This window comes from Anas platyrhynchos, chromosome 6 (genome assembly GCF_047663525.1).
Source record: "Anas platyrhynchos isolate ZD024472 breed Pekin duck chromosome 6, IASCAAS_PekinDuck_T2T, whole genome shotgun sequence".
NCBI classification, from domain to species: domain Eukaryota; kingdom Metazoa; phylum Chordata; class Aves; order Anseriformes; family Anatidae; genus Anas; species Anas platyrhynchos.
The window spans coordinates 2,044,466-2,063,239 of NC_092592.1; the positions used below are offsets into that span (position 1 = coordinate 2,044,466).

The following is an 18,774-nucleotide window of genomic DNA, read 5'->3' on the forward strand; positions in this document are numbered from 1 at the left end:
ACAAGGAAAAATGTGTCATAGGATTATTTTCTGTAACATAGTACGCATAAATATCTTGCAATTTGCTCTCAAGTATAGCTAGGAGTCTCAAGTTAACTATTTTCTCAAAAATTTTGATGGCAAATATAAATGTGCGGTTGTCATCCCATGTCTTGTGTCATTGGTCATCTCCTGAGTGTACACCGACACTCAGCTCCTTCCAGGAATCTTCACCGACTTTGATACTGCCAAATCAATAGCCTTTAGGTTATAAACTCTACAAGAAGCCAGGTATTTTTGCCTAAATTGAATGCCTAACTTGAAAGAGCCCTTCAGAGCTGCAACACAGCTGAAAATAATTCCCAAACTGCCCTACTTCGATTTCATTCTGCTTCATTTAATGTGTTTCTGGAAGGTGGTGGTGTCCTTAAAGAATGCAAATTGCAATTCTTTTATTACACGAAAATATCTTCTAAAATGGTCTGAGTCTCAAGCTAAAATATTCTGAGTCTTGTGCTAGGTAAATATTCAAGGGAAAAACAAGGGTACCTATGCAGAACTTCCGAAAGAAAGTGACACAAAAATAATTTAAGAGAAACTCAGAAATTCTGTAATGCTTATTTTCAATACAAATTGTAAAATATCCTATGTGGAGGTATTTATAACTCCATCACTACCTTGATTTATTTACCTTTGGGATGTGACTTTACAGTGTCCTTTTCTGTCCCCAGGTATGAACTGTAAGTGATCATAGCAAAGACTTCATTTACTTATGTATTTATTTATTTATTTCCAAATACTGTTTGGCTTTCACTTAAAGAAATATTTCTGCATTTTTCAAGAGGCATAGACTGAAAACATAAGGTGGAGAAACAGCTGATCCTTAGCATTGGAAGTGTATGTAATTTTTAATATAAGGTGTATGTAATTTTTAATATAAGGAGGTGTTAAAGTGCCAGGCAGATGTCGCCATAATGTCTTTATCTGCAGTAAAACTTTTGTACACCACATAATGTGCTATGTGTCCATTGAACAAGGATGTTTTGACTATGGATTTTGAAAGAATGTAATTCAGTTTCTATATATGCCTCACTTCTTTTAATGTCTTGCCCTAGAAAGTTTTTGTTTGACAATAGTAAATAAAATAAAGTTGACTTTAATTCTGTGTTTGTGTTTTTGTTTGTTTGTTTGTTTGTTTTATATAATAAATGTAGCTTTCAGGGATTCATAAAAATATGTTTACAGTTACTCATGACTTTATTTGGATTCATAGTTTTCTCTGTATGTGTCTATATATTTTTACATTTATAAATATATTTTAAGGAGGAGAGAGATATTTAGACAGTAGAACAGTAGAGAATGAGTACTAAATAATGTTGGTGAAGAGTGGTGGTGAATATCCATGGCCAGGTAAAATAAACATAAGAAAGAATATCACAGCTGCCTTTCTTTTCATCAGCAGACTGTTTCCTTTATACCAAACTAGGAAGACGTATAAGAAATTGAGGTGCCTGACAGTGCATCAGACTTTTTTTGGGTTCAATATATTTGAAGACTATATTTTGAAAGGCAAAAACATATATATATATTTTATCTGTCCAAAAGAAACAAGAACATTCCATAAATACCTGCAAGTATGTAAAGATAATATAATTTTCAGTAATGGTATAATATATACTCTCCAGAAAGGCTTTTAAATAAAATTTTAAATAACATTTTACATGGATACAGTAAGATAGTAAATATGCAGTCCATTTTATTATTATTTTTTATTATTCTATTTTTGTTTAAGAGCCTGGTCACATTTTATTAAAATGGGTAACTAAAATATTCGCTGTAAGGCTGAGCGTTTAGTTAACTCGGTATTCATATTTTCTAAGCAATCTTCCAAAAATAAAAAAATAAAAAAATAATCCTGACATTAGATTTTAATATTTCAAACCTGTACTGTAATCAATGGTATAGTTTATATATAGATATGTCATTTACTCTTGACTTTCTCTTTCATATCCAATATCCTTTCTGACTACTGTGAGTTCATAGCTCAAAAAAGTTTCTTGATAACAAGATCAGCTGCTTAATTACAAGAAAACCTGTATTGGTTTGAATTTTCCATCTTTTAATTTGTATCTTTCCATGGCATTCCTCTCCTGACTTGACACTAAGGTGCAATGCTATTTGGAGAGAACAGTGTGATTGTAGTTGTTAACCTTGATGCTGAGTTGTAAACACTGTCAGGTTCGATAATTTCCCAAAGGCTGAGATCTGATGGAGCCAATTCTCAAAGATTAAAAGATATCAGGTAATTGATGATCTTTGAGGATGTCATCTCCATAGATTCTTATTTCAGCTTCCTTTCTTGCTTCTTTAGGATAGAATTTATGGTTTGTCCTCAGGGGAGGAAGAAAAAACAAAAGAAAACAAACAAACAAAATAAAACTGAAACAGGTGGAACTTGCACCCTTCTTTTAAAAAAAAAAAAAAAAAAAAAAAGCCTTTGGGGTTACTTGCATCTCCAAAAATCAGTTAGTGAATATTCTGAGGCTTGTGACTTGCGCTTGTATGTGCACTTGAAGGGCTCGAATTTGGGGAGGCAATACACTGGAAGAAGGTGATGTAGAAGTAGAATTTTAACTGTCAGTTATATTGGGTCATCTGATAGCTTTTTATGGTACTCAGGGTAGATACAAGTACCTTCTTATGCTTAATTTGAGCACCTATCCCTAGCAGGAAGTTGAATATCTCTGTCTAGAACTATTCCGACTTCAGAACAGCACTTTAAAACACATTCCTGACACAAATCCTTTATCAGAAGTGTCCAAGCATTAGGAGAGATTTGGGCTCACTGAACTGTGATGCAGCAGTACTTTGAAAGAGAAGTTTAATCAAGTTTGAATGCTTGAACAAACACAATATTCTGTGGGATTGGTGTTGTTTTAGTGTGTACCTGAATGCTTTTCCATTGCAAGAAAAACTTCTTAACAATAATGGCGCAATAAACTATTTTATTAACCATAAAACTTGCGTGCCATTTCTAGAAATGCATCTTTTGCATTGAGAGTGGGAGATGAAAGGACTGCTCAGACTTGCAGCCATCTGAAAAGTATATATATATATATATATATATATTTTTTTTCTCTAAAAAGGGAAAAAAAAGTTAATATTTAACTTCCATATTTCATTTCCTCAGTATTATTTCCTTCAGTGACAGGATCGTATTTTGGAGGAAAAGACCTAGTTAAAGAAGTGCTAGTGGAGTAGAAATTGGGAAGTTCTGCAATTAAGAGCCTTTACCAGGCTCCTGGATAGCTTTGAAAGCATATAAGAAAATCTAAATGGCTACTGTATGGCTTAGAAAAGATCCCATGAACTTGTTTTTTTGCTATTTTCAGAGAGAGTTGCATCTACCTTTTTATCAAATATCTTCATGAATACCAGAAAAAATCCAGGTATCCTTGCCATTAAAATGTCAAAAAAAAAATTGCCTAAAATCAACTAATTAGAGCTTTAAATTATATTTAAAGATTGGGCTTTTCTTAACAAGCTAAAAGCACATTTACTAAGGCAAAGTAAGGCAAAGTTTTAAATCCTTGGTTTTGTTTGAGAGAAATATTCTGCAAGCCAGCCAACTGTGGAAGTTGTGTGAATTTTGTAATTAATATTTTGCGTACGTACATAAAGCTCCAAATGACCTATTTTTAAATAAAGGACAATGATAACACCCTGTAGGAGGGTCAGACAGATCATTTTGTCAGAAATCACATGTAAAACGAGGGCCAAATTCACTTTAATCGGACCCACCGAGAACAAGTTTCAAGTCAAAGCCTTCAACTCATTTACATCAACAGCCGAGACTTCTAGCAGTCTGACCTGGTAGCTGGGCCAGGTTAAAACAAACAAACAAATGAAAAACTTTCATCTGTTGCTGTTCCAGTCTGTCAAATTACCAAGATAAAATCATTTTACTACTGTGTTCTGAGGTGTATTTTAGTTAGTGAATTACTTCCTAGCCCTCCTCTTAACTGCCTGGTTCCTGTCAGCAAAGTCAGGCCCACCAATTAGCGCAGGCTAATTCTGCTCCTTTTTATATGTGTGCCTCCTTTGTTATGCTGTACATTGTTCACTAGTTGGGATATCTACTGACAATTAGGGAATGAGGCAGACACAAAGACTACTTTGATCACCCGGAGACCTGCCTCCCAAGATCCCTGTGTAGGCAGTGGAGACACAGCAGTACCTCCAGGGCACTCCAGCTGAGGTTTCAGCTCGCCTTCGCCCTCTAGAGAAGCCTCCTTCTTTCCATTAACTACAGGGAAAGACTGGCATCCCCAGGCAAGAGATGGCCCCTCTCAACCACGCTCCCATTTTAATAAGGGAAGTCAGCGACAGAGTTTGACTTTTGAGTTTCAGGGCAAAGGCTGCTCGTCCGCCACGCTGGAAACGGGCCTGGTCCGGCTGCCTGATGGAGCTCATCCCAGCCCAGCTCCCGACCTGGCCCCATAGGCACCTTGTGCCTCCAAAATCAGCAATTCCCTTTGGGCACACTTCTATGTGCTCTCGGGACACTCCTGGCCTCACCAGGAAGACAGAATGAGGGAGGAATGGCAGTGGGGTGAATCTTTCACGTGAATTAAAGTCATTAAGTAAGGTTCTGTTAGGTTAATTGCGGTATTGATCCTCCAAGTCCCTCAATTTGGAGTAGTATATAACTGATACAATTTCAGTTCAATAATTTTTGTTGGTGAAAACATGCATTTTACCTGTATTCAGCTTAGTTTCTTTATGCCTTTTTCCCTAGCCAGTTCACACACTGTCAGTTGTAGACTGGACTGCCTGTAAGTGTTGGGTGTATGGCAGACATCATGGATGATAACCATTGAGACACAAATATTTTAATTGTTGAACATTCAAATTCAAATGTTGGTCAAAATAGTTTTGATACCACTGGAAAAATTGAGAGGGAATCTGGTTCTTGAAAATTTAATCTTTATGAAAACACTTAAAGATGACATGTCTTTAATTTATGAAAACAAATTATATCAATTTGACTCTTTCAAAGTCAAATTTAAAATTTCCCATCAATATCAACATTCATCTGGCAATTTATTATTCTTTGCTATCTTCGTTTTTTGTAGAATCATTTTAAAGTTGTGAATAACATGCTGTGTGCAGTGTCTGTGTGCAGTGTCTCAGTGATAGTCCTATTATATGGTGAGATAAAATCACAGGCCTTCCTGGTTAATCCTGGATATGTTTCTCTTAAAACAAACAAAAAACAAACAAACAAAAAAAAAAACAAAAAAGCAAAAAAAAACAAACAAAAAAAAACAAAAACAAACAAAAAAAAAAAACATTTTTTTGCTGTTAAACCTTACATTCTGTTAAGGAAAAATTCAGGTACAATAAAGTGCAAGACTGAAAGGCTTATGGCAAATTTGTAATGAGGAAAATATTTCACAGAATCGCAGAATATCCTGAATTGGAAGGAACCCACAATGATCATCAAGTTTAACTCCTGGGTCCTTAAATGACCGCCCAGAAAATCAGACCACATGTCTGAGAGCACTGTCCAAATGCTTTTTGAACTCCAGCAGAGAGTGAGGACAGAGTGAGGTCAGCACTTAGCACAGATTCTGGAACTGTATGACGCTTTTTGTTGTAGAAACGTACTGGATGCTTGGACACTTGTACTGGATGCTTGGACGCTCGTACTGGATGCTTGGACGCTCGTTAAGATTCAGCTTGAAATTGTGATTTCTGACTGCAGCAAATCCTTTGGAATCATAAATAGCTGTGAAGTCCTGTTTACACAGCTGCCAGTTAAGGTTATTGTGTCTGTTTTGCTTCGTAGTTGCGAAATCTTGGGCAGAAGTGGTAAAATTGGGTGTTGCAAGACCACAGGCAAAGGCCGTTAAAAAACGTGCCCCAAAACGAAGACCAATGAAGAAGACAACACAGTCACCAAAGGTATTTGTTTTACTTCTTTTTAAGGTTTGGGGGTTTGCTTAACCTTGAAACAGCTTGTTGGCATTTAACTGCAGAAGCTGGAAGTTTGAGATTTTGGCAAGATGTTAAATGGGTATTGGTGTCTTTCTCACAGCGTGTAAATCTACTTGAATTTACTGAAATGTATTAATTCAAAACATCTTAAGAATGTATCTAAATAACTAATTGTGTTGGGTGGATGGAGTAAGTATTTGTCCCTTGTCTGTAGTTGAAGCTGTAGTGCTGTTTGAAAGAGGTTCTGTTCCGGTTTAACCACTTTACGTGGTGGTGAGGTTGGTCGTTGGATGATGGTGAAGGTCTTTCCCAACCTAAAGGATTCTATGCAGGTGGAAAGGAGTAAGACTGAAAGACTCTCAGGATAATCCCTGAGCGTTTCTGAAAGCTAAGAAAACTTGTCTCAGATGCTCATTGAGCGTAGTCACTCAAACGAATATATGAGCTGCATTTCACAACGAATCAGCCCTTTAAAGTAGCTGCAATTTAACCACTTCTGTATGCCCAGCAGTCTGTATTAGCTAAACACGACCAATAAATTTGTGGAATCTCTTGAGTGATTCTGGCTAGGTTTTAAATAAAAGGGATCTTTGTGTCCTAATTTTTACTCACACTATTACTAGAAATAAAGAAAAAAGAAGAAAATTTCACCACACCACTAGACAGTAAATATAAGTATTTACCTGTAAGGTCTCAATTCCTTATTTAAAGTTGACAAGTCAACCAGATCAGGGCATTCATCGTTGTCCTTACCACTGCTGCCCTCTGTCTGATTTTCAGCAGCATTGTCAGGTATTCTTTTGTGCTCAGAAAAACCAAGTGCACAACTCTATGCATCTTCACTGGACTTCGAAAGCACAGGCTGCCCTTCAACCTTTTCCAAGGCTGAACTCAACTCTGACATACTCAGTCCTTGTGAATTTTCACTACTTTCTGTGGCTTCAGCATCTTCACTGTGATAACAAGTCTTCAGAGGTTCTGCTTTCAGAAACCACTTCATATATGAAGTCTGCATTGTTTTCTTTATCTTGGCTGAGGAAGTTGGCGTTACTTTCAGCATCTTCTACAAATTCCCTCTCCTCTGTTGTATGATCATCCTCATCAGAGCACTCTGGGAAAAGCAGCTCATCATCTTCCTGCATTTCCTTTGTATAACCACTGGCAGCAATCTCTATGTCAAGAGAACTCTCTCTCCTGAAAGAAATAGAAGTGAGCTTTCTTTTAATATATCAAATCATTATGCTGTATTTTGGATTAAAAATACTATCAAGTTAGACTATAATTACCATGCTATTAACAAAAAGAGTATACTCCATTGGAACATAGGTAACATATTACAGTGCAGGGCTTTGGGTAGTTAGCAGAATGTAGCCTGACAGAACCAGACTTTCATACAAGATGATTCCATCTTCATAATCAGCACTTACTGAAAGCAAACAATTTGATTTTAACAAATATAATACTTAAATTATGCTTGTGCAAACAGAACGATGAAGGACATGTTGACACACACACAGACAATTCCCCTTTGAGAAAGGGCTCAGAGTGATATAAAACCCTTTTAACTGAATCAGCTTTGCTCTTAAAATATGTGAGAAAATTGTTTGCTTTTCAAAAGGGACAAACTACAGTAGGAAAATTTTGAAGATAATATTTGAAGAGGCGGTCACCACATGTACTAGCATTTTGAAAATTAAATTTAAAATTAAAAACTAAGTTAATACTTGATCCCCCAGGACTGTTAAATATGGTTTTAAGAGTCAGAGAAACTAATCCTGCGTCACCGTAACATTTACGGCATTTGGATGTATCTCTTTCCCCTAGCTGCAAGAGGTAAGACAAAGGAGACAGCAGATTTTAAGACGTGCTTCAGTTTTTGGAAACCACTTTTAGTAACTGCCAGTGAAGACAGTTTGGATCCTTTTTACTGTAAGAATGACAAAAATATTTCAAATTGGCTCTTTTTCCCCCTGTTCACTTCTAAAATCATCTCTCAGAGGCATCCATTTTTCTCAGAAAACCAACGTAACTACCATAACATGGGGGAATTACGAGTCAGCTGGCATTTTTTACCTGATATCTTGGAATGATGGGAAGAGCTCACTCTCATGGTTGAAGCGTTTCTTAAAAAACTCCTTAATGCAGTTAACATCCCTGTCAAAATACCTGTTTAAAAAATACAGAATTGTAAAAATGCAATAATCAAGGAAATTAAGTCTACTGGTATGACAAACTTTTACTCTACTTTCTTGCCTTTTATTTGAATATTAATAACCATCAGTGACTCGAAGTGAGAAAGTACACGTGTAGGTATACATACATAAATGCAGATTATTTCTATTCATTTCTTAACTGAAAGAAATAATATTAACTGAGAAGCAATTAATTACACATTTATCCTAAGGAGATTTCTACTCATTCATGAAACAAATTGCATTTGTAATGTATGGTGAAAACAGTAGAAAAAGAATTTGAAGCAGGCTTATGAAAACAAATCATGGTTGACTATTTGTTGTTATCAGCACTTAACTGGTTTATTTTGCATACATCATTTGTACGTACCATTCAGCATTTGGATGTGATGTTGATATCATCTGAGGGAAATCAATCATAGTGACATGATCATCATTATCCAGTATGAGATTAAATTCATTGAAATCCCCATGAATCAAACCATGATTGCCAAGTTTTACAATTAGATCCATTAATTCACCGTAGACAGCAGCAGGGTCTTCGATGTGGTGTACTTGGCATCTGGAAAGTTAAATAAAAAAGAAAATATCCTGAACCCTGAAGGAATTAATTTAAAAATATAGACAAGGCATATGAGTTACATCTGAGAGAATGACAGGGTCACAATTTGAGTCGTAAGGGATCTCCAGAGGTTACTAGTCCAATACTCTGCTCATAGCTATGTCAATTCTGAGATTAGATGAGACTAATCAGAGCTCTACCAATGCGGGCTTGAAAGTTTCCAGGGATGGAAACATACTGTGCAATCTCCACCACACTGCCCTCATGGGGAGAAAGCTTCTCCTATCTCCAGGTTAAATCCCTCGTTTTAACTAAAGCCCTTTGTCTCTTGTACTCCTATCAAACACGATGGTTATGCTGCCTAATTTAAACAATGGATCAGCGAATTTTTATGTCTGGATTGTTTTAGGTAACTTAGGTCTTCTTGTATTCAAATGCCATTCAAATGTCTCACAAAAAAGTGTTTTCAAGACTAAGCTGGGGATAAGGCAAAGCCAAAAAAAAAAAAAAAAAAAAAGCTTAAAGCACTCCAGAATATACTCCAGCATAAACTCCAGAATAAAAGCAAAGTATATGTTTTGCCCCAAAAGTGCGCAGAATAGACATCACCTTATTTTTACAAGCAGAATAAATAGGCAGCTGTCTTATTATACCAGGAGCTGTCAAGAAGCCGTCATTTACAGCTAATTTGTGATATATTTTGGCCTGAATGCAACACTGTAGTGTTATGAGAACATATCAGTTGCACATACAAACAAAACACAATGGAATTCAAGCAGCTCTGTAATAGGCTGCTGTTGAATATTTTCATATTAACAGCAAAATTAATTGGTGACATTTCTTATAGCCAGAGGTCTGTATCATAAAACATACCATTTGTTCTTTGAATTTGGAAGTCATCTAAACTGGTATCTTCTGAGATGCTGATCACCTGAAATAATTTCTCATCTAGTACAGCATCTCCTTCAGGAAATGCTTAGTTAAAATTGCAGAACTGGGATAGCATGGTAAGCCTCACCTGCAATGCCCACATGTAACTTTAAAGCTTTCTGTCTACAGGACAGATGTGGAACTATTTAACAAAGGCGGGGAAACGGGATAGAATAAAGTCTTAAAAGGCACTTCTTCAATGTAACTCTTCAACTGTATACTTTGGGATTAATTACACTGAACCTTTGTTACTGTACATTATATAGAGTATCAAATAGCTATTTTGCATTCTGCTATGGAAACAAAACAAGCCATTCATTCACATACAAAATTCAACATTTTTTCATGTTTCTGGATGTTGAAAAACTGAAGAAAAGTAATCTTCCTTGAGCAAAAAACAGCGTTCAATGCACACAAACACATAAAATAAAAAATAAAACAAACAAAAAACAAACACCCCCCAAAAAAATCAACACAGAAGTTCTACAATGGCAACTGTACAAGTTGTAATCCTACCTGAATCTTTACCACAACATGGATCATGAACTGGAGCTCAGAACGTGGAGGATACACAACTCAATACTGAATATTTGATATACTGAATATATCAATATTGAATATCATTGAATAGATAACATATAGAACATAAAATTTCTGTGTAGAAAATGGTTGTAGCACTAACCTCTGTATCACATTGCTCCTCTGATGTATTCTGTACTTAAAAAAAAAAAAAAGTCTATTTCCACCAGTCTTTTTGGACAAAGAGAGTATCTTTTTAGTTTTCCTTCTCTCACCAATTTCTCCAAATATAATGAAGCAGAACCCTAGCCGTTCTGGGCCTGACTTTATTCATGCTTTATTCAGCATGATCAGAACTGACTCACACGATAAGGAAAAACGTCATCCCTGCTGTCTTACTGAACCTATCGTTGTTAGGGCTTCTGTAAAACAGACTTCAAGCTTCCAAACTTACTAAGGGTAGCCATCAAGGAGTTCCATAATAACTGCATGCCTGTTGTAGTCTACAGGTTTTGGAACAGGAAATCCTCTGTCATACAAAGCCTGGAAAGAGACAACATATTGAAAAAATAAAAGATAACCATTAAGAAAACATTACATACATGACAAACTACAAATATAAGATAAGCAGTTAAGCACCATTGCGGAAGCAGCATCCTACACATTATTCAACTGCTAACTGTAAAAGTCAAATCATGTGCTTAAGGAGGAAGAGCAATCTGAACTTTCACTACTAACTATGCTTCTGTATTTTCCAGAGTTTAGTTATCCTGCAGGTGGCAGGAAAACACAACGGGATAGAAAAACAGCAGAATCGTATCTGGTCTGTTAGCTTAAGAAACCACCAGCAGATAATTGGGAATAGGGTGTTAGAAAAAGGTTCAACAGTTCTTGTAAATACAGTTTGGCCTGGTCAGGTAATCCACACTCAGTCTCAGTAAGGCAAAAGTTTCTTCTTAAATATTAATATCCAGTATTACACTACATTAAAGATTAACTAAAGGTAGGCCACAGTATTTTGTAGCTCTGTTAGCTTGCTCTAACCATATTTACCAAATCATTCACTTGATTCACAGAATGGCTCAGGTTGGAAGGAACCTTAAAGACCACCTGGTTCCACCCCTTCTGCCATGGGCAGGGACACCTCCACTAGACCAGGCTGCTGAAAGCCCCATCCATCCTGGCCTTGAACACCTCCAGGGATGGGGCATCCACAGCTTCTCTGGGCAGCCTATGCCAGTGCCTCACCATCTTGAGCACAGGATTTCCTCCTAGTATCTAATCTCAATCTACCATTATTTTAATTTAAAACTGTTACTCCTTGTCCTATCACAACACTCCCTGAAAGAGTCCCTCCCCAGCTTACCAGTAGGCCCCCTTAAGTACTGCAGGCTGCTATTAGCATTCCCTTAAGCCTTCTCTTCTCCAAGCTAAATAACCCTGACTCTCAGCTTTTCTTCACAGGAGAGGTGCTTCACCCCTCCGATCACCTTTGTGGTCCTCCTCTGGGCCCACTCTAACAGCTCCACATACTTCTTGTGCTGGGGGCCCCAAACCTGGATGCAGCACTCCAAGTGGGGCCTCACAAGGGCAGAGCAGAGGGAGACAATCACCTCTCTCCACCTGCTGGCCACTCCTCTGTTGATGCAGCTCAGGAGGCTGCTGGCCTTCAGGGATGCAAACAAATACTTCTGGCTTATGTCAAGCTTTTCATCCACCAGAACATCCAAGTCCTTCTCTGCAGGGCTGCTCTCAGTGTGCTCTCCTCCCAGTTTGAAACTCATCGCTTACAGACCTAACAAATACTCTGTAATTATGTTTGTGGAAGTGATCCAAATAGACAAGACTAAAATACTAGTAGATACTTCACAAATTTTCCCTAGCATATAGTCTTTCCTAAGACAAGGTTAAGTGAAATGGCGATAGTTTATTCACTGCCTTTATTAAGACTCAGATGACTGGACAGCTTCACCTGAAATTTTATGGAAATTGCTTCAGTTCCATACGACTTCCATGGCAAAGTTTGATTTTGTCACTTGAAAGTATACAAAAGGCATCAGCACTGTCATTCTCTGAAATGTATACTTTAAGTCCACTAAAAAAAACAAATAAAAAGCATACATCCTAACATATACTGCAAATATGAAGTGATGAGAAGATAATCTGAGAAGTACATTCCAGACTATTACATCGTTGTTAATATGGTGCAAACAACCACCTACCTTCATGTAGGCAAACTCTTTCATTGCTGCTAGCCGCGATAAATACAGCCATGACATTTTGTGCCTGTGCTTATGGTAGTCACGCTTATTTTTCAGGCTGCGAAAGGAAGTTCTTCCAAGCCTGTGCAATTTCATTGCAAACTGCTGCTCGTCTTCATTTGCAACAATATAAATATCTAGGAGAAAAAACAGCAGCACAGATCTGAGAAATAAATGGTATCTGACAGGTATATAATGCAACAGTGCAGTGAGAAATCGGTTGCTTGACTTCTTGTAACTGCTATTTCTGGAATAGCAAAGTCTACTACACTTCTTTTAACAGAAAAGACAACCAAATTTGTATATTATGTATTACAAATCTGAACAAGAAGAAGTCATTGGTGAAGAGATTATGCTGCTCCACTAGTAGAATATCACAGAATCATTACGGTTGGAAAAGACCTCCAAGATCATCTGGTTGAACCATCCATCTGATCTGAAACATATTTCAGACTAGGGGATAAGAAGTAACTTAATGGCACACTAGAAAAGACTTCTCTTGACTGGACAGAAAACTCAAGGTACCTCTTACTTTAAAACAGTGTTAGCAATTGGCTATGTTTCATTTTTACCATTTGTCCCCAATAATCCTCTTTTTTTTTTTCGTCATTTTTTAATGACAAAAGACATGCTGTGCCAAATTACAATCAACATATGAGCATGAGAAACCAACATAGCACTCCAATAGTTTGGACTGTATATTACTTTTTTTTTTTTTTAGGTGGGATGAAACATTTGATGTTAATCTTTTTGACAGAAGGCTTCAAAATTCTTTGCAAGTCACAAGACAACTGTCACCTGTTTGCAAAATACCTTTTAAGGAACCATCCAAGAATTGTACAAAATGGTCAAAGTGGAACAACACTTGTGAAAAAAATCAGATGTAGTCAAGACTCACACAGAACTTGAAGTGACCATAAATTTTGGTGTTTGACAGATTAACTGATATGACTATCCAAAGGTAAATTCACCAAGTTTCCAACAAATTAACAAAAATACAGACCCATTTCTTCTAAAAAAAAAAAATTATATACTGAAAACACTTTTTTAAATTACCTGATTCTTTGCCAACACCCATCTGGTTTCCAACAGAACTGATGACTTGCCAGGAAGACAGAGTTCTCAAGGCAAGGTAATCATATCCTGCATTAGTTAACCGATAGCCCTGGACAGCTAGGAAAAAATAAATTACACAACATTTCATTCCATATTATGCATGTGTTTCTTTTAAAAGAAGTTTCATTTTGGTCTCTCTTTTTTTTTTTTTTCCTGCTTATGGTACACAACACTCAAATAGTATTTTCACTGTTGGCTAGTATCAACCCAACTTGACAGTAAGCTTAAATTCGTGCAAGCCTTTTGAAAACTAACTGGATAAAAAGTAGACATTTTGTTAGCCCCTTGGTAACACAGGCAGTGACAATGGTTCAAATTGCATAGGATTACTTTGAAAGATGATTACTTAGGAGACACGGCAAGGATTCAGGATTGTTTCAAAGACCTAAACCAAACCTTAATGGTCTGAAAAACGGAGACAAAAAGGAGATGAATTTCATGAAGACTCCCACATTGTGCTTGCAAAGCCAGATGCAAGTGCAAGACTAAAGGAAATCCAACGCTACTAACAGAATGGGACAGAATAAATACTACTTTAGTGACCGTTCCTGACTGGCTGAAGGTATAAGGCTTTTGCAGTCTGCTCCAGTTTGTCTGCTGTAAGACTGTAACACATTTGGGCTGATCCCTATGTGAACTTAAATACTACCTTAGCTAACAATTATTTATTTTATCCACGAATTTGGACGAACGAATCCATGAATTTCAGAAATCACCAACACCATTTGTTGCTGAAGGAGTTCACATTCCCCAGCTAGCCCCAAGGCGAGACGGGGCTCACAAACGCCCCGGATACCCGAATGACCAAGCTACCGCACTTCTGTGGCGCTGAAGAACCGGGAGGGCCGGGAGGAGGCTCCCAGCGCAGGCCCCACACTCACTTTTGGTCCGCTCGTAGGCCAGGAGCTTGTGCTTGGCCAGCTCCCGCAGCACCTTGTTGCAGCCGCCGTGCTTCAGGCTGGCGATGGGCGCCACCAGGCTGCCAGGCACGATCTCGTGGTTCTTCGTGCCCATCTCCACCTGCCGGGGGGCGAGAGGGAACGGTCGGCGGCATCAGCGGGGAGGGGACGGGAGGGGAGGGGAGGGGAGGGGAGGGGGGGGAGCTGCGCCTTGCCTTGCCTTGCCTTCCCTTCCCTTTTCCCTTCCCTTTTCCCTTCCCCTGTCCCCGTCCCGTCCCGTCTCACCGCGGTGAGCACCCTGAAGTGCTGCCCGCTGAGGTACCGCAGCACGGCCACGTTCAGCTTCCCCATGGCGGCCGCGCCCGCACCCCCCTCACAGGGCTGGCCGGCCTCACGCGGACGCACCGCGCATGCGCACGCCCCCCTCTCCCCTACCTCGCCCTACCGGCGGAGCCTGTTTTGGGTCCTGGCAGCTACATAGAGACGCGTGTCCTCCGATGTATCTTCGCATACCGAGCCGGTAGCAAAGTCACTTACAACTCAAAATAGAGACAAAACAAGCCTCTACGAATCGAGACAGAATAAGCCTTAAGGTGATGGCTTAACCCCTCGCTCTACTCTAAAAGAGTTAATGGGGTTGCATGTGTATCTGCCCAGACCGATCCAGTGGGAACACCACCCACGGCACCAGACACCCAGAGCGCTGCCCCCGGCTGCAACTGCGCATGCGCGGCCACCGCCCACGGCCATGAGGGGGTGTGTGTGTGGGGGGGTGGAGGCTCCCAGTGCGCATGCACCTGGCAGCCCCGCTCGGTGCGCACGCAGAGGGCAGTGGGGCGGGGCGGGGCGGGGCGGTTCCAGACCCGGGGGTGGCGGGTTCGAGTCCCGGGGCGGACACGTTTCTTCGCCGTGACACCCCGTTATTGCCATAACTAATACCGGGGCCCAAAGAGGCAGAAATACAGCTGCAGCCATCCCATCCGTGTGTGGTTAGGTAGCAATACCTGGGAACAAATCATGTCTAACCTGCGGTGTGATGTTGCTCACGGAGGCTGGTTTTCCATTATATGTTATCACGGTTACCTCTGTCTGCACCGGTTAACGCGAAAACGCCCAGCAATGTTTCTCAGGCGCTCAAATTTTGCTCGAATTTTGCAAATTTTAGCTGACAGAGCTGCAGCTCGCGAACCGCTGCCTCTGGGGGGCGGCAGTGTTTTAGAAAACAGGAGATGAAACTGAAGTGTTTTTTGGTGGTGGTTCCTTCCCCCTCCGTCCTGCAAGATGGCATGGCAGAGAAATTATTTTCTGGTTTCTCATGTAGGTCCTCGTGTAGTCCTTCTTATAAGCTGCCTATATGGACTAGTCTATAAAGTATTTCTGCTAGAAACATGAGGAATATGTGACTGCAACGTGAGTATCCAAATGAGGTAACTCCATGCAAAAAAAGGGGATGTTAACTCCCTGTATAATCAGCTAATTAAGAGGCTGGCTGTTTCAATATATGCATAATATAGTGGACAGTAAGGCTATCCAGAATTTAATTCTTGGCTCTTAAGGCATCTGGAAAGTTGAATTTGTGAAATCAGATCTTAAATTTCAGCATGAACAGACGAACAGTTCAAACAAACAAACAAAAAAGCAAAAAACAAAATGTGATCTTAAAGTCAGAAGTTTAACCATGAAACTTCTCTAGAAGTCTGTACTGATGGAACTGTTAATAAGCACTGTAAAAAATACTGTTATTTTTGACTGGTCAGTATACTTCTAAGGACCTGGCTGACATCATGAAGAATACACATAAGTACATTCAATTTTTTGTATTTTTAAGCATTATAGGTTTCACCCATTTTATATGCATGCATGTGTATGTGTATGTACATGAATGATCATTGTGGTGTCAGAAAAAACTCAGTGTTTATAAAGTTTTTCTAATGAATAGCAGAATCCATGCCAAGTGTACAAATGCTGCACATTCTCTTCTGCAAGGAGTTTTATAAATCCCCAAAAGCTGTAGGTTAGTGTAAGGTTTGAACAGTGCAGTTCATATAGTGGGCTCTTTCATAGTAGTTTTAGGAAACTACTGTTCTCAAGATAGATATGAATGCTTAGCAGTTTTATTGCTTCAGGTGTTCCGTTTCAAATGAAAATTAGTAATAAACCTAAAGGGAATAGATTGTGGGAGCGTTAAAGTTTATAGTTTAGGTAATTGCTAAGGTGTCTGAATTAGTAAAAAAAAAAAAAAAAAAAAAAAAAAAGTAATTGCTGTATGTATAAAGAGCCCACAGTGGTGGCTCTATGTTACCTACATGTTTATATCTGGAATTTTAGATCAGCATTTGGCACTTGTCAAGGAAGTGTTTAGTCACTTCATGAGCCTTAGTTGGTGGTCAGACAGCTCCGTTTGCATTGGAGTTGAGGCTTGTCCGATACGTGTGAGGTCTAGCTGGGGTCTATTCCCCCATCGTAGCTGAAAACAGCCTCCAAAAGGCTGTAAAGCAGGGTAGTGGATATTTTTAGAGTGGATAACATGGGAACCTTTCAGCTTTAATTCAGTGATACAGAATATTTAACACTTAAGTCTTTCCTAAAATACTTACTAATTCAGCTTTTCAGATTCTTTTATTTGTTAAAAACTATAGGGCTTGCAAAGCACACCATTATTTTAATGCTCACGTTGAGCAGTATGTAAAGCTTAGCGCTCGTGCAGTACATTAGTGAGGTTTCTTTCCACACATGCAGGCTTCTCAGCTCTGCCTCATCGTGGTGGTACTGCTCTCAGTAGTAGGGATAAACATAAAGTCTGAAAGGTTGGCTCGTTTGCTAAGCTAGTTAAGTTTCTTATGTTTGGTGAGAGACTTCCAACAAGTTCTATACACAGTAGTGTGTTTTTTAGACATTAAACATTTAACATTAAAGGCAGGTAACAGCCCCTTCCTGCAGACTGAGTGGTGCTAACTTAAGGTGTGTGGCAGTCAGAGGTGGGTACAAGTTGATGCCATGTGGTAAAATTGTATACATGTATATGCCATTGGCAGTTCTTCTGACTGGTTACTAAGGTTCTGTAAGCCAAATTCTATAATCATCAATCATCTGTTGTTTGCATATGTCTTAAGGAGGGCAGTCATTTTTCTTTGTCATTGTGATAACTGCTTAGTTTTCAAAAAAGGAAGGAAAGACAGAGAGCTTTATTATTATTATTATTATTATTATTATTATTATTATTATTATTATTAGAATTAGAATTTGAATTGCTGTCCAGCCAGAGACATGGGTGCAGAGGGAGTTTGTCTGTCAGATGCCATTTAGAGAGCTCTGGTACATAAATTAGAGTGGAGAGATCAGAATGAGCCTCGATACTACTTCATTTATTTGATCACAGTGTGGGGAGAATTGAGACTTTGAAGCCAGTTTCTATGTGTTCAGATGGAGAATAAAACCATGAGAAGAAAAAGAGTAGAGCTCTCTCCTGGGCATAGAAAACTGGCAGGCTGTGACAAAGCGAGAGCTCTCAAAACCTTCCTATCAAACCTCAAACTTGGACCTGTCATTTTCTGGATGGCCAGTTTCCTGCCAGCCCACCTATTAGGTCATTAGAGATTGGAGGTATGTCCCTTCTAGGCCCTGGGTAGACTACCAGAGGGGCAGTGTCTAGCATCAAATGAACCTAGCTGCTCATTTTTGAAGCAGTAAGGACCTAGTGTCAGAAACTGGTTTTGTTATTTGAGCCAGGTTCTACTGACTGCATATGATTGACTCCAAGCCTGGACAGATATTCTCTCCACTTGAATACGTCTTTTACCAGAGCATAACAATCAATTAACAATCAATTAACAATCGACCTCATCGCAGTCTACAACTTCCTAGTAAGGGGGTGTCGAGAGGCAGGAGACCTTTTCTCCATTAACACCAGCGACAGGACCCGCGGGAACGGGGTTAAGCTGAGGCAGGGGAAGTTTAGGCTTGACATCAGGAGGGGGTTCTTCACAGAGAGGGTGGTTGCACACTGGAACAGGCTCCCCAGGGAAGTGGTCACTGCACCGAGCCTGATTGAATTTAAGAAGAGATTGGACTGTGCGCTTAGTCACATGGTCTGAACTTTTGGGTAGACCTGTGCGGTGTCAAGAGTTGGACTTGATGATCCTTAAGGGTCCCTTCCAACTCAGGATATTCTATGATTCTATGATTCTATGAATTTACGCTGACATACTTCTCAATTTTTATGTTTTTCCACCTGTAGATTGCATCTCACTGTAGGTTGCATTTTAGTCTCCTAATTTATTCCCTGATTTTTATTTTTATTTTTGTACCACCTCATT

At 39.1% G+C, this 18,774-nt stretch overlaps 1 long non-coding RNA gene and 1 pseudogene across 4 annotated transcripts in view; one reads left to right on the forward strand and one right to left on the reverse strand.

Annotated features, from left to right (window-relative positions):
- Positions 1 to 14,887, reverse strand: part of LOC140002852 (serine/threonine-protein kinase RIO2-like) — a 48,776-nt pseudogene extending 33,889 nt beyond the window's left edge.
- A 446-nt stretch (positions 14,888 to 15,333) lies between these two features.
- LOC113841204 (uncharacterized) overlaps positions 15,334 to 18,774 on the forward strand; it is a 29,474-nt gene continuing 26,033 nt past the window's right edge. For 3 of the 4 annotated variants that reach the window (XR_011810391.1, XR_011810393.1, XR_011810394.1), the window contains exon 1: positions 15,334 to 15,868. This is a non-coding gene — a long non-coding RNA (uncharacterized lncRNA). The remainder of the gene's footprint in view (positions 15,869 to 18,774) is intronic. The other variant, XR_011810392.1, reaches the window with a different exon arrangement.